Raw genomic sequence first — 12,507 nt, forward strand, 5'->3', positions numbered from 1 at the left:
GGCAGCCCAAGGAGAACCGGGCCAAGGTATGTCGGGAGGTCCAGCACTCAGGCTGGCTGTGTCCTGCCTCATTCTCCTACCTGAGCACCCCGTCTGCACTGCCTCCTTAGCCAAAATGGGATCGCATGCTCGCCCAGCTAAGGGTATAGGAGTGTTGCAGGGCATACTTCACCGGCACTGTCTCCTGCAGGCTCAGGCTGGTTGCTTGCCTGGGTGCCCCTCCCCATCAGACCCCGGGAATCCTAAAAGTGGGGTGGGTGGGGCTTGAGTGCCCGCTGCTGCACTCTGCTGAAACTGTGTCCATCAATGATTAATCCTCTCGGACATCGTGGCCTGGGCCCTAGTGGAGAAGGAGGGGCCGGCCGGGCGGAATCTCCCTTTACCTGCCTCTCCCAGGAGGGGTTCTCAAAACCGAGACTGGGGACCGTGGGCGGTGACAGACTCTTGTGCTTGGGGAAGGTCCCTTGGATACGGGCTCCTGAGGAGATGAGGCCACCAAGGAGAGACTCTTCAGCTAGGACAGGAAAGCTCCTATATACAGTTGCAGTTCCGGAGTCCTGAGCCAGTGCTCCATGAAGGGTTCTGTAGGTTGGTCTACTCCCTTAGCGGAAGGGCAGCACAGAGCATAATCGTTGCTTCCCAATGGAGCCCCTCCTTGTTCCCTAGCTTTCTATAGTGACAGGCACACATCTGGCTGCAGCCATCCACGTTAGGATGGGCAGCAGGCCTGATACCTGACACCTGAGGTTACTGTGGTGATGGTGCCATGGAAATCGTCTAGAGGAAAAAGGTGTGGAGGGAGATCCAATCAGAAGAACTCAACCTCTTCTGAGGGGGTGACCAGTGGGTCCTGCGGTCAGTATAGCCACCCCAGCCTTCCCTGCACTGTGCCCTGCGAGGCACCATTGCTACTTACCTAGAGGGAATTCAGGAATCAAGCACGACAGTTGCTCGGGGAAAATTAGAGACTAAGGTCACACAGTTCAGAAGTGGCAGAGTTCACTCCAAGTCACAGGAATTTTTGTCGTCCTCATTTCAGGACCCTAACCCTACTCAGTACTCCCCTGCCCAACTAGGGTCCTACTTGTTTGATCTTCCTAGGCTTCACCAACCCTCCCCCTTGCCTGACATTGGTGAGTGAGCAGGTACACAAAAGCAGAAACAGTTACTCCCAGCCCTTAGCTCTGCCCAAAGGAAGCTCCCCGCGGACATGGAGTGCCTGCTTCCTCCGCTTCTCCCTTACTGGGTTCTGTGCCCACTTGTCATCCAGCAACAGATAAGTCTGTTTACTACGCTGTCTCCAGGCAAGAGTAAGCTGTCCTGCGCAGAAGGGCAGTGAGTCACCTGGGAGAGTGGCCCACAAATAGTGGGACTCTGGACCCAGTGTTATCATTTATAAAGACATGGTGGACCAGAGGCCAGTCCCATGAGGGGCAGCAGTCCCACAAGGGGCAGTGGCGGGCCACCCAGGGCCTCAGTAGGTCCCCTTGGTGGGTGGGAGACCATGGCAGGTGAGAGACAGACAGATACATCATGCGGAGAGAGAGTGTGGGTATAGAGTTTATGTAGTGGGTTATGGAGGGGGAAGGGAAGGGGAGAAGGGGAAGGGGAGAAGCTTCCTCTCTAGAAAAAGGGCAGAGAGAGAGAGGGTGAGAGAGAGAGGGTCCTCTTGCCTCAGCAGGAAGGGGGGTTGGGAGGGTTTGGGAGTGGGCAGGACTTGTCTTTTAAAGGGACAGGGTACCTAGGTGACAGACCAGGCCAGTAGATTATAACAGTCCCATCTTTTTCTTATAATAAAAAGGCTGGAAGTTAGGCATAGCAGGTTGAGGGAATTGGGATGGCGGAATGTCAGAATGACTGTGACAGATGTTTTTGCATGATAAAAAATATCTTTAAGACTATGAAAGGCAGTGTGAGAGAGAAATTTGATAACTTGTATTATCTTCATACCTTTATAACTTGCAGATACACACTTTAATAATTGCATTTGTATATGTTAAAACACCTTTTATTAAGAACATGTTAAGAAGTTGTACTGAAATTTGTTCTTTTTAAACTGACAAAACCTCTCAGCTGTCAAATTGTATCAGAGTTCTTTGAGAAGGATAAAATTTTACTTGAGTTATTGATTAAAAACGAGAGAGAACTTACTTGGTTGGTTACCTAGAGCTACTCCTCAGGGTCCTCCATGATTGTTGAGGGCAGGGGTATCAGGGCTGTGTTTGCCTTCTGATGTTAGAAGCAGGGCCTGCCAGACTCCAGAAGATGCCGTGGGCTAAGAAATCTGTAGAAGACACGCCTACCTTGACCTGAGCAGCGAGGCTGTCAGTTTCAGTGATTCTTCAGTTTAGATGAAAGGCAGTTTCGTCCAGTAGTTAGCGCTTACGTTTGATGAAGCGAATTGTAGATGGACATTGTTCCATCTTCTTTCGAGGGAGTAGGGTGCTGCTGCTAGGAGCCAACCTGTCTCTCTGTTATGAAAAGCCTTTTAATAATTAAACATTTAAATGCCATATTCCCCAGATCTCTGAACAGTTGAGGGCTGTTTATCGGGTATAGATAAGTTATAATTACAGCGTAGGATCTGCCTGGAGAACTGAGTCCAAGTTTAACTGTACTGGCTCTCAACTTAACAGGTGAGACTTGTACTTTTGAAAGACAAAGAAGAAAAAACTGTAATAGAAGCTTAATGGTGGAACTGACACTAGTGGAGAGCAACTTAATGTATTTTAAAGCAGAGTTGGATTACATATACAGTATTTTTGTCAAAGACAAATTTTGTCAAAGACCAATTTAAAATATGTGACTTATTGCTTTCTTAGTCTGGAATAAGATATAATGAACTTAAAACATTTAACAGTAAGAATGCATACATTTACACACAGTTGAATTTAAGTTCCGCATAAAGTTAAATAAAAAGTGAGAGGAAGCTGGCTAGGAGCGGGACCATGATCACGTGGAGAGCCTGCTGCTCGCGTTCTTTGGCTAGGGGCGGAACCTCCGACTCCTCCCTTGTTAAGCTCAAAGAAAATGGCAGCAGCCATGGTTGTCCATGTGGTGTAACTCTTTACATTTAGCCGTGCGCTGGTGGAAAAATAAACAACTGACTCGGGCCATTATCCATTCGTCCACAAGATAACAGGGACGAGAAAGGGCAGTCGCCTGAGAGGCCCTAGGCCGGAAAGGATCCATAGGTCCCAGGGGCCGTGGACCCGAATAATGAATGCACTGATGAGCGAGGCCGTGCTAGGGCAGAGCCCGAGAAAGGGCAGGCGTGCGTGCGAGAGGCTCTAGGCCTAAAAGGGAGCAGCCTCACCAACTGTCCCGGCAGACTGACAAAGTTGGGAAGTGAGCTGCTAGAAGGCTCAGGTTTAGGATTTTCGCCCACAGTGTAGCAGTGGTAGAAACAGGGCTGTGTGAATGAAAGAGAGACAGATTCCGCCACTGAGGTGGGAGGCAGCATGAGGTAGGGGGCCGATGGTGGGCCAAGTAGGAAACCAGAGCCCAGCCCACAAGCTGAGAGTGACAGTTTAGCTGTGATTACACGCTGGGAATAGAAAGCAGATAGAAAAACATAAAAAAGCAGGCTGCATTTCCAACTAGCAATCACTGGCAGAATACAAGCTGATAATAGGCAGATATGTAGCTTGATTATCTGAGGATGGGTTGGCACAGCCTCCATGAGTAAAGTGAGAAGATTCAGAGACCAAACTCCAGTGTCCCAGAAGTTCAGCATGGACCCTGGATCAAGCTAAACTTTGGGTCATCACTCAAAGTCCAGGCCATGAGAATGGGTGGGCACAAACTGAACCCCTACATTGTCACGTGGAGCCAAAGGCCTGAGTGAGGGGCTTTAAGCTCAATGGGCCAGTGGTTAACCAGTACTGGGCTGTTTTTATGTGGAGGAACCTCTGCTGAGTGGTTGCATACTCATGGAGGCATGGCCAGATATGTGCAAGGAACCTACCGTTTGATGTTGAGTGTAGAATTCCAGCAATTTTGCAGGGCGGTGGTGGCGCACGCCTTTAATCCCAGCACAGGCAGAGGCAGGCGGATCTCTGAATATATAGAAAAAGAGTTAGAAGATTATAGGATCCCTAGTAGTCCTCAGCTGCAAAGGATAGCCTGACAAGTGTTGGAAAATGGTCCTGAGTCCAGGGTCCCCCACATGTCCTCAGCTGGCTCACCCACAGATTGGAGAGAATGTGGAGAGAGCCTGGCTGAGTCACAGCACCAACGTTATCATTAATAAACATATGGTAGTGGGGGACTGGTCCCACGAGGGGCAGCGGTCCCACAAGGGGCAGTGGCGGGCCACCCAAAGCCTCAGAGGGTCCCCTTGGTGGGTAGGAGACCACAGCAGGTGAGAGACAGATACATAACACCTCTAGAGAGAGAGTTTGGGTATAGAGTTTATTTAGTGGGTTGTGGAGGGGGAAAGAAAGGGGAGAAGGGGGAAGGAGAGAAAGGGGAAAGAAGGGAGAGGCAGAAGAAGGGCAGAGAGAGAGAGAGAGAGAGAGAGAGAGAGAGAGAGAGGAGAGAGAGAGAGAGAGAGAGAGAGAGAGAGAGAGGGTGAGAGCAAGAGGGTCCATTTGCCTCAGCAGAAAGGGGGGGTGGTTGGGAGTAGGCAGGGATTGTCTCTTAAAGGGACAGGGTACCCAGGTGACAAACCAGGCCAGCAGATTATAACATCCAGTCTGTGGCTTGTGACAAATTTGTTTTTGTTTTGGGGGATAGGTTTTCTCTGTATAGCCCTGGTGGTTCTGAAATTCACTCTGTAGATCATGCCGGGTCTCAAAAGCAGAGATCCACCTACCTCCCAAGTGCCGGGATCAAAGGTGTGTGCCACCACCGCCCAGTCTGACAAGCTTCCTGCTTTGCTTTGGCTCCATAAGAAATGTGAATGACTGTAGAGAGGACGAGGCAGGACGGAATGGAAGTGTCCCCAAGAATCACCTGACAGGAGACCTCTGGAGTCATGAGGTGGGAACTAAAAGAATTTTCCAGGAGTTATCTGCCTTCCCACACGCTATCCTCTGGGGCAGAGAGATTTGGCCCTCCGTAATACATTGGCTGGGACACTGGGTAAGCCCTCCCTGTCTGCCTTAATTTTGCCGGGCATGGAATGTGAGTGTTGAGGGAAGCTGGGTATAAAACATGGGAAAGCATAGGTCATTGGAAGGGTAGGGTGGTATGAATATTGATCCAGAATGATCTAAGGCACATTGCAGTGTGTCAGGCACTGAGCAGAGGACCCTGCATGCCTCACAGTTTTTGATCTTCCCAACGAGAGACAGCATGGCTGCACCTCTGTCAGGAAAGAAGGAGCCTCTTGACAGCGACCACCCTACTAGGGAACTCTGGAGCAGGCTGTACTGAGGCCTGAGTGCAGGTATGGAGCAGTGGGTGTGCTTATCCTGGGCATGGTGTGTGGCATCAACAACGCCTCTGTAAGGCTTTTTCTCCATGCCATGTGTTTATGTAAACAAGTGTATCTTCAGACTGTAAACATTATGGCAGAACTATTATAACGTATTGATATTGCTAACTCCTCCGTGCTCAGTCCTGGGAATCTATGTGTTTAGAGAACTAAGGTAGTGGCTTGACTTTTGACTGGCACCTGTGACTAGCCACTTCCTGCCAGAGCTGTTTTGTGCTTGGATCTGCTATCAGGAAAGGTGGTGATTTTGCATGGACAGGGGAGTGTCTCAAAAAGAACTGTGAATGTGTTCTGTCTTTGCCATGGTTACTGGGCTTGTTTCTCCACCTGATACATGGGGCTGCATATAATACTGAGAGGTTCTGGTGTGTGCGTGTGCATACTGTAATTGTATGTTTGCCTATTGAAACAATAGGTTGCTAGACATGGTGACACATGTCTGTATTTCTAGCATCAGGAAATCGAGGCATGAGGATAGCCAGTTTGAAGTCAATCAGGAACATAGTGAGACCAGACCAGAACAAACCAAACACACACACACAGGCACACACACACACACACAGAGGCACGCATGCACACACACGCACACACATAAAAAGAAAGGAAGAAAGGAAAAGAAAAAGGGGGAGGAGACCTGAGGGGAAAGGAAGGAAGGGGCAGGTGATATTGATACTCTGACATTAAGAATTGCGTCTGACAATGGGTGATGGTGGTCCACGCCTTTAATCCCAGCACTTGGAAGGTAGAGGCAGGCAGATTTCTGTGAGTTCAAGACCACTTTGGTCTACAAATCAAGTTCTGAGACAGCCAGGGTCACACAGAGAAACTCTGTCTCGAAAAACAAAGAAAAAGGAATTGCATCCAATCATGAAAGACCACCCCATCTCAGCTGCCAGGCCTAGAAACCATTGGCACCGTGACTCCAGCCAAGGGACAGTAAGGCTGCTAAGATGCCAAGGCTGCCAGCTTGGAGGGATCCTGTGATCCAGCAAACTAGGGTGCATGCAAACAAAACACCCTCCAGAGAGCCTCAAGGTGAAGAAGTTTCTGGATCCTTGCAGGTCCAGGAGGTCTAACCTCTCCCAATCAAACCGTCCATGTGTACCCCACACTTGCTGGTCTATCATTGGCTATGCCTTCCAATTCAGAACGCTCAGGTTTGGAAAGAGCAGTATGCCTGCCTCCAAACCAAGGTGTGGCCTGGCTTCTACTATGGCAATAAACCTATTTTTAGTCTTTATTTGTTGAGTGTGTGTGTGTGATGTGTACGTCAGAGGGCAACTTTCAGGAATTGCCTCCTCCTCCACCATATGGGTTCTGGGGATCAAGCTCAAGGGCAAACACCTTTATCTGCTGAGCTATCTTACTGTCTCATTATTTATAAATTTTTACTTTTTCCCAAAGTAATACAGACTATGATAAAATGTGAATGCTCTATAGTCACATTGTATTTACCAAGTCAAAAGTGTTATTGATGGCAAGTGACCCCATTCCTTGGGGAATTACATTTTACATTTGGTATCATTTCAGACCCCTTAACCTAAGTACAAATTACAGTTTTGCCCTTATGAATGCATTCACTCTTTACAGTGTGTGCTAAAGCACCTCTTTTAACCTCTGGACCTAAGTTTTCTTGTCTGTGAAATGGACATAAAAGGTCTATTCTAGTTTGCTTTCTTCCTAGGGATGGTACTGCCCAGAGTGGGCTGAGTCCTCTTATATGATAAAAAAAAAATACCCCACAGATAATTGGCTATCAGCTTGAGATGCAATATTGGCCTCACTGGACCACAGCTTCTGTGTGCTGACCCTGAGGAAGTACTTTCAGAAGAGTTTGCCTCAATGTCCCTTCTTAATCACACCTAATTTCTCAACCCTGGTTAACAAGCATCAACTGTCCCAGTAAAGCAAAGACTTTGCTTCCACAGATCCTTAATCTGAAACATCACATGACCAGCCGTGATGAACCGTCATAACTCAGGCCTCTACTGTCTGCATTTCTCTCAGCATTGCCTTCCAGCTTCCCACAAACCAGCCCGTCAACCTCTGAGCGCTCCGTGGCTTTTCCAGCTCAAAGTTTCAAACCCTTCCACAATTCTTCCTGCCAAAAATGCCATGGTCAGGTCTGTCATAGCAACAGTCCTGTTTTCCGGCACCAATTTCTGTTCTAGTTAGGTTTCTGTTGCTGTGGTAAACACCAGGATCAAAAGCAATGTGTGGAGGAAAGGGTTTATTTTAGCTTACGGGTTACAGTCCATCGCTGGGAGAGCTGAGGAAGGAACGCGCTCAGGCAGGAGCAGTGAAGCAGAGACCACTGTTTGGTTGCTCATTCCCAGGCCAAGCTCAGCAACCTTCCCAAGCCCACCCACTTAAGCACGCTATTTCCCACTTTGGGCAGGACCTTCTACATCAATTAGCAAGGAAGAAAATGACAGCCCTCTGCACCCAGACTTGACCACAGATCAGTCAGGTGAAGAGTTCTTCAACTGAGGGTCCCTCCCCCCAGGTGTGTCTAGGTTTGTGTCAGACTGACAATAAAAGCTACCCAACCATGGCTTTAGTTCCAGTGGAAGGCAGAGGCTACGATCTCTTTGAGTTCAAGGCCAGCTTGGTCTAAACAGTGAGTTCTAGACCAGCAAGGGCTTCACAATGAGACCCTGTCAAAGACACAACAACAACAACAACAACAAAGGTAGCTTGTACAGGATCTGGGAGCCTCTGGAGAGAAATCACCTTTACCAAAGACCCGCCCCCAACCTCATTTGCTGTCTTAATGCTCGTATTTCATTGGCTCTGATTCAGTACATGGGTCCCCCTCAACTGTAAGGAAGGATGGGATTTATAGGCTGTGTTACCATGGAGAAAAGAAACTGGAGAGCCTCCTGAGGGCACCCCTTTCTAACCCCTTCCCCTACTGGATCAGATGTCCTCGCTGCTGCTGTTTTCTCTACCACCCTGTCTGCTTTCTCCCCCAGGAGCCCCCCTCTGGGCAGGAGATGCACCCTCTGTAATATCTGTGGGCACAACAGCTTAAAGTCTATGGTGATCAAAAGAAGTTGGTCACGATTTGTCAGTAGAGAATGGGAAAGTGAGTTAAAACAAAGTATGCTGGCTGGTGAGATGGCTTCCACACGTGATCCCTTATTTTAAGTTTTGGACAAGGTTCCAGTATGTGGTCCAGGCTGGCCTCAATCTCATAACCCTCGCCACATGCAACAATGGGTGCTGACAGTATCTGTTGTTCTCTCTCTCTCTCTCTTTCTCTCGATATATATTATATAATAATATATATTATCTCCAGGTCTAAGCTCCTGGCAAGTGTGTATTTGGCCTGTGACTTTGATGTTCCCTATTCTGCCTAACTTTCTTTTTTGTGATGAACCCATAGAGCAGCCAAGAGGCTTGAATGAGCTGCCCTCAGGTGGATCAGTTCATCTTATAGTCTGGCGCCCCCACCCCCTAGCCTTCAAGCACGCAGTAGCTGTGCCCTTGGCCCAAGGGCATCTAGAATTGAACTAGTAGCCGAGCCCTTGGGTAAATGAACTACCTGGCTGTTGGGGTCTAGAGAGGGGCGGGGCCAGTCGGAGGACAGTAAGAAGACAAGGGCACCACCTGGGCATTCCGTTCATTATCCCCAGGGAGGGCGCTCATAAATATTCATATGCACTGGAGGGGGATGGAAGGAGCCAACCAGCCGCCCGCTGGGTATCATTAGAGCATTCTTGTCTCTGACTGCAGAGGCAGCCTGGGTGTTGGAAGAGGAAAGGGGCGGCTAGTCGCAGCCCAAGGTGAGTGTGTCCCCTCCGTCCCAGCACGGAGAGCAGGGGATCTGCGCTGTGGTAACACCCTCCGGCAGCCTTACCATCTCGGGCAAGTTTTACAGTGTGCAGGTTGTAGTGGGTGAGTCCTGCTTCTCCTTCTGTCCTGCAGGGTCCTAGCTGAACTGGAGGATGTGGAGTCTGGCTTGCTACCAGTTATCGCGCAGCTGTGGCTGGGGTCACCCACGAGAACAGGGATAGGGGAGGAAAATGACAAGAGAACCATATGTCCTAGTACCCTAGTCTGTCACCAGCATGGGCAGACCAAGTAGGGAACCCAGATTCTAGTCATGCTTCCTACTTCCCCTGTGCTGTGTGACCTTGAGGATACTCTTGCCTTCTCTGAGGTTTGACCTCCCTGCTTCTCTGGAAACCTAGTTCTAAGGTCCACTAGTTATCTGTAAGACTCTGTTTCGGCCTGGCAGGTACACAGCTGGATGGGACCAGGCCAGGACCCTGGGGGGTCATGATAACTCAGTTCAGCAAATGTCTGCCCAGTGCCAGCCCCGTGCCTGCATGTTCCATCTGAAACATAGGGACAGAACATTGGTATTATTTTGGAGGAGAAATTAAGACCCAGAGAAGGAAACAGCCTTGCTCAGGGCATACAGCAAGCTGGAGTGCGTGTGTGTGTGAGAGCGTGTGAGTGTGTGTAGTTATTATGGGGAAGAGGAGATCAGAAGACAACTTCTGGACCTGGGAATCAAGCTTCGATTGTCAGTCTTGGGAGCAAGCACCTTTGCCTGCTGAGCCATCCTGCTTGCCTCGTATTTAATTTCTTGAAACAGGGTCTCCCTGTATAGCCCAGTTTGTCCTCAATCTGGCCATCCTCCTGTCTCTGCCTCCTGAGTTGTTGGGATTACAGGTGTGTGCCGCTATGCCTGGCTCCAGAGCTGGGCTTTAAATAAAACTAGATTCCTAGCCTGGTTGCTGGCTCTTTCCAGTTCTCTTGTGTGGCTCTCACATGCATGTTCATGATCCTCACATATGACTTCCGTGTGTGGCTCACTCATGGCAGGACACGGGAAGTTTATTCATTTGGCTCTTTGAGACAAGGTCTTGATCAGAAGCCCACTCTCTCTGGCCTCCAACTCAAAATCCTCAGCATTCTGAGTCCTTGGATCATAGGCATGCACCACCTCACCCAGTGAAGGGACAGTATAAATATATATATATACATAGTCATTATCATCGCCATTCCTGGTACTGGAGACAGAACCCAGGGGCTTGTGCATGCCAAGCAAACTCTTTACCACAGAGCTACGCAACTAAACAAACCTTCCTGGGCCCTCTGACATGCATGTCGTGTATGACCCTCACAGAAAGTCTGTCTCGCCATAAGCTGTCTCCCCGTGTGGCTGTCACTGAGGTGGTAGCTGCCAGACCAAGGGTCTTATCCATGTTCTCCCCCGAGATGCCCAGGCTACGGGGCATCTTCTATTAAACATCTACCAAGTGCTAGGCTCAGGCATCTCTGGGATGACTCACCTGTTCCTGATTATGGGCGCAGGTACCTCTCCTGGGAGGCAGGACTGGGCCCTTGTCAACAGTGATGACAATGGCTAATCGGCAATGCTATTAATAATTAATACTCTGATTAATCACCTGGCTTTGGAGCAGGGTGGCTTTGGGGTTGTTCTATCCAACCCATTTGCTTCCCCCAGTTTGGGCAGAGAAGGGCCTGCCTTTCCTGCCTTGGCCACTGGGGACCCACCATCGGCAGCAGCAGACAGTCTCAGAGAGGAGGTTCATTGCTCAGTTCACAGAGGCTAGACAACTAGGGGGTGAGGAGCCTTGAACACCTCAGGAAAGGCTGGCCCAGGAGAACCAGCCACCGGGGTCCCTTCTACTTCCCATGCCTGCATATTGACCGTCAGCTAGCTCTGCCCACCAGCGTCAGACACCTCCTAGGACAGAGGCCCCGGCGATGCCTTGATCTGCCTTGCACCGCAGACACTTCCTTTGCCCCAGGCTTCATAGACCTCAGACAGGAGCTGCTATTTATAAAGCAGGACGCTGCATGTAGTAGATCCACAGACACGGACTCAAAATCCTGCCTTGCGTATACCTGCTGAGTGACCCTGAGCAAGCCCTGTCACCTCTTGAAGCCTCATTTTCCCCATCTACAAAACGGGGTGATGGTACAACGTGATGGTACCCACTGAGTGGCGTCAGTTGCTGGCAGAGATACTAGTGGTCCCATCAGGGCTCAGTATACGCAGGGAGCTGTTGAGGTTTGGGAAAACCCAAACAGGAGAATGAGTGACGTTTCGTGTGTGGGGGGAACATACTGTCCTGGGTGGGCCAGAAAGCCCCTGCCTGGCAGCTTAGGATGCTGGTCTGCCCCCTACTGCCAGTCCTCCACCACTGCAGCTTCTCGGAGTTCCGGAGGAGTACCCTGGTGAGTGGGGCCTCCGAGGCAGGGTGGGCCCTCAGGCTTACGAGAGCCAACTAAGAGAATCTTGATCCCTCCCGCTAGAGAAACTAAGCTCCTGTGCTCGCTGTCTGTTCTGGGCCCGAGCCTTGGTCTGTGAGCCGGCTTTCTCCGGAGCCCCGTGAAGCAGAGAGCTGGTGGCAGTTTCGTGGTTCGTGGGCAGCTTCCCCAAGCCCCGCATCGCCACTCGGTGCCCAGAACTCAGGAGGTTTGCAGCTAGTGATACCAGTATACCGACCGCTCAGGAGGTTCCTCAGCTAGACTCCTCTCCTCAGCTTCTCTCCAGTTTATAACCGAGAAAGCATCTCCGGCTAGTTCGCAGTTCTTGTTAAAGCCCAGCCCTGCCCAGCCTTGAGGGATCCTGATGCCGAGGTCCAGCCTGGCTGTGGTGGCGCCACCTGTAGCCTCAGTACTCGGGAGGCAGAGGCAGACAGATCTTAGTGACTTCGAGGCCAGCCTGGTCCACATAATGAGTTTCAGGACAGCCAGAACTACGTAGTGAAATCTTGTCTCTAAATAAACAAAGCAGTTGTTGAGGTCCACACCTTCCCCTTGACTGGTTTTTGGTTTAGCTTGTTTTTGTGGTACTGTCTTACACTGTAGCCTAGGCTGGCCTGAACTTTTGATCCACGGCTTTCCCCCGGGATTACTGTCATGTGTCATCACATCTGGTTCGCGCTTTGTAAACTTTAAAGTGTGAGCGCATGCCTAGCTCAGTGGTAGAGTTCTTGCCTGGAATGCTGGAGACCTAGGTTAACTCCACACTGCTTAGGGAAAAAAAAGAACAAAACCTCCAAACCTGTAGACCTGTAGAG

At 49.9% G+C, this 12,507-nt stretch overlaps 1 protein-coding gene across 2 annotated transcripts in view; it reads left to right on the top strand.

Annotated features, from left to right (window-relative positions):
* The first annotated feature begins 6 nt into the window (after positions 1 to 6).
* Positions 7 to 12,507, top strand: part of Gal3st1 (galactose-3-O-sulfotransferase 1) — an 18,649-nt gene continuing 6,148 nt past the window's right edge. Inside the window, exon 1 of one of the 2 annotated variants that reach the window (XM_005366121.2) lies at positions 7 to 26. The gene's annotated coding sequence lies outside the window, so the exon portion shown is untranslated. Of the gene's footprint in view, positions 27 to 8,124; positions 9,229 to 12,507 lie in introns of those variants that run through there. The other variant, XM_026788757.1, reaches the window with a different exon arrangement.

The sequence above is a fragment of the Microtus ochrogaster genome, unplaced genomic scaffold, assembly GCF_000317375.1.
Source record: "Microtus ochrogaster isolate Prairie Vole_2 unplaced genomic scaffold, MicOch1.0 UNK6, whole genome shotgun sequence".
NCBI lineage: Eukaryota > Metazoa > Chordata > Mammalia > Rodentia > Cricetidae > Microtus > Microtus ochrogaster.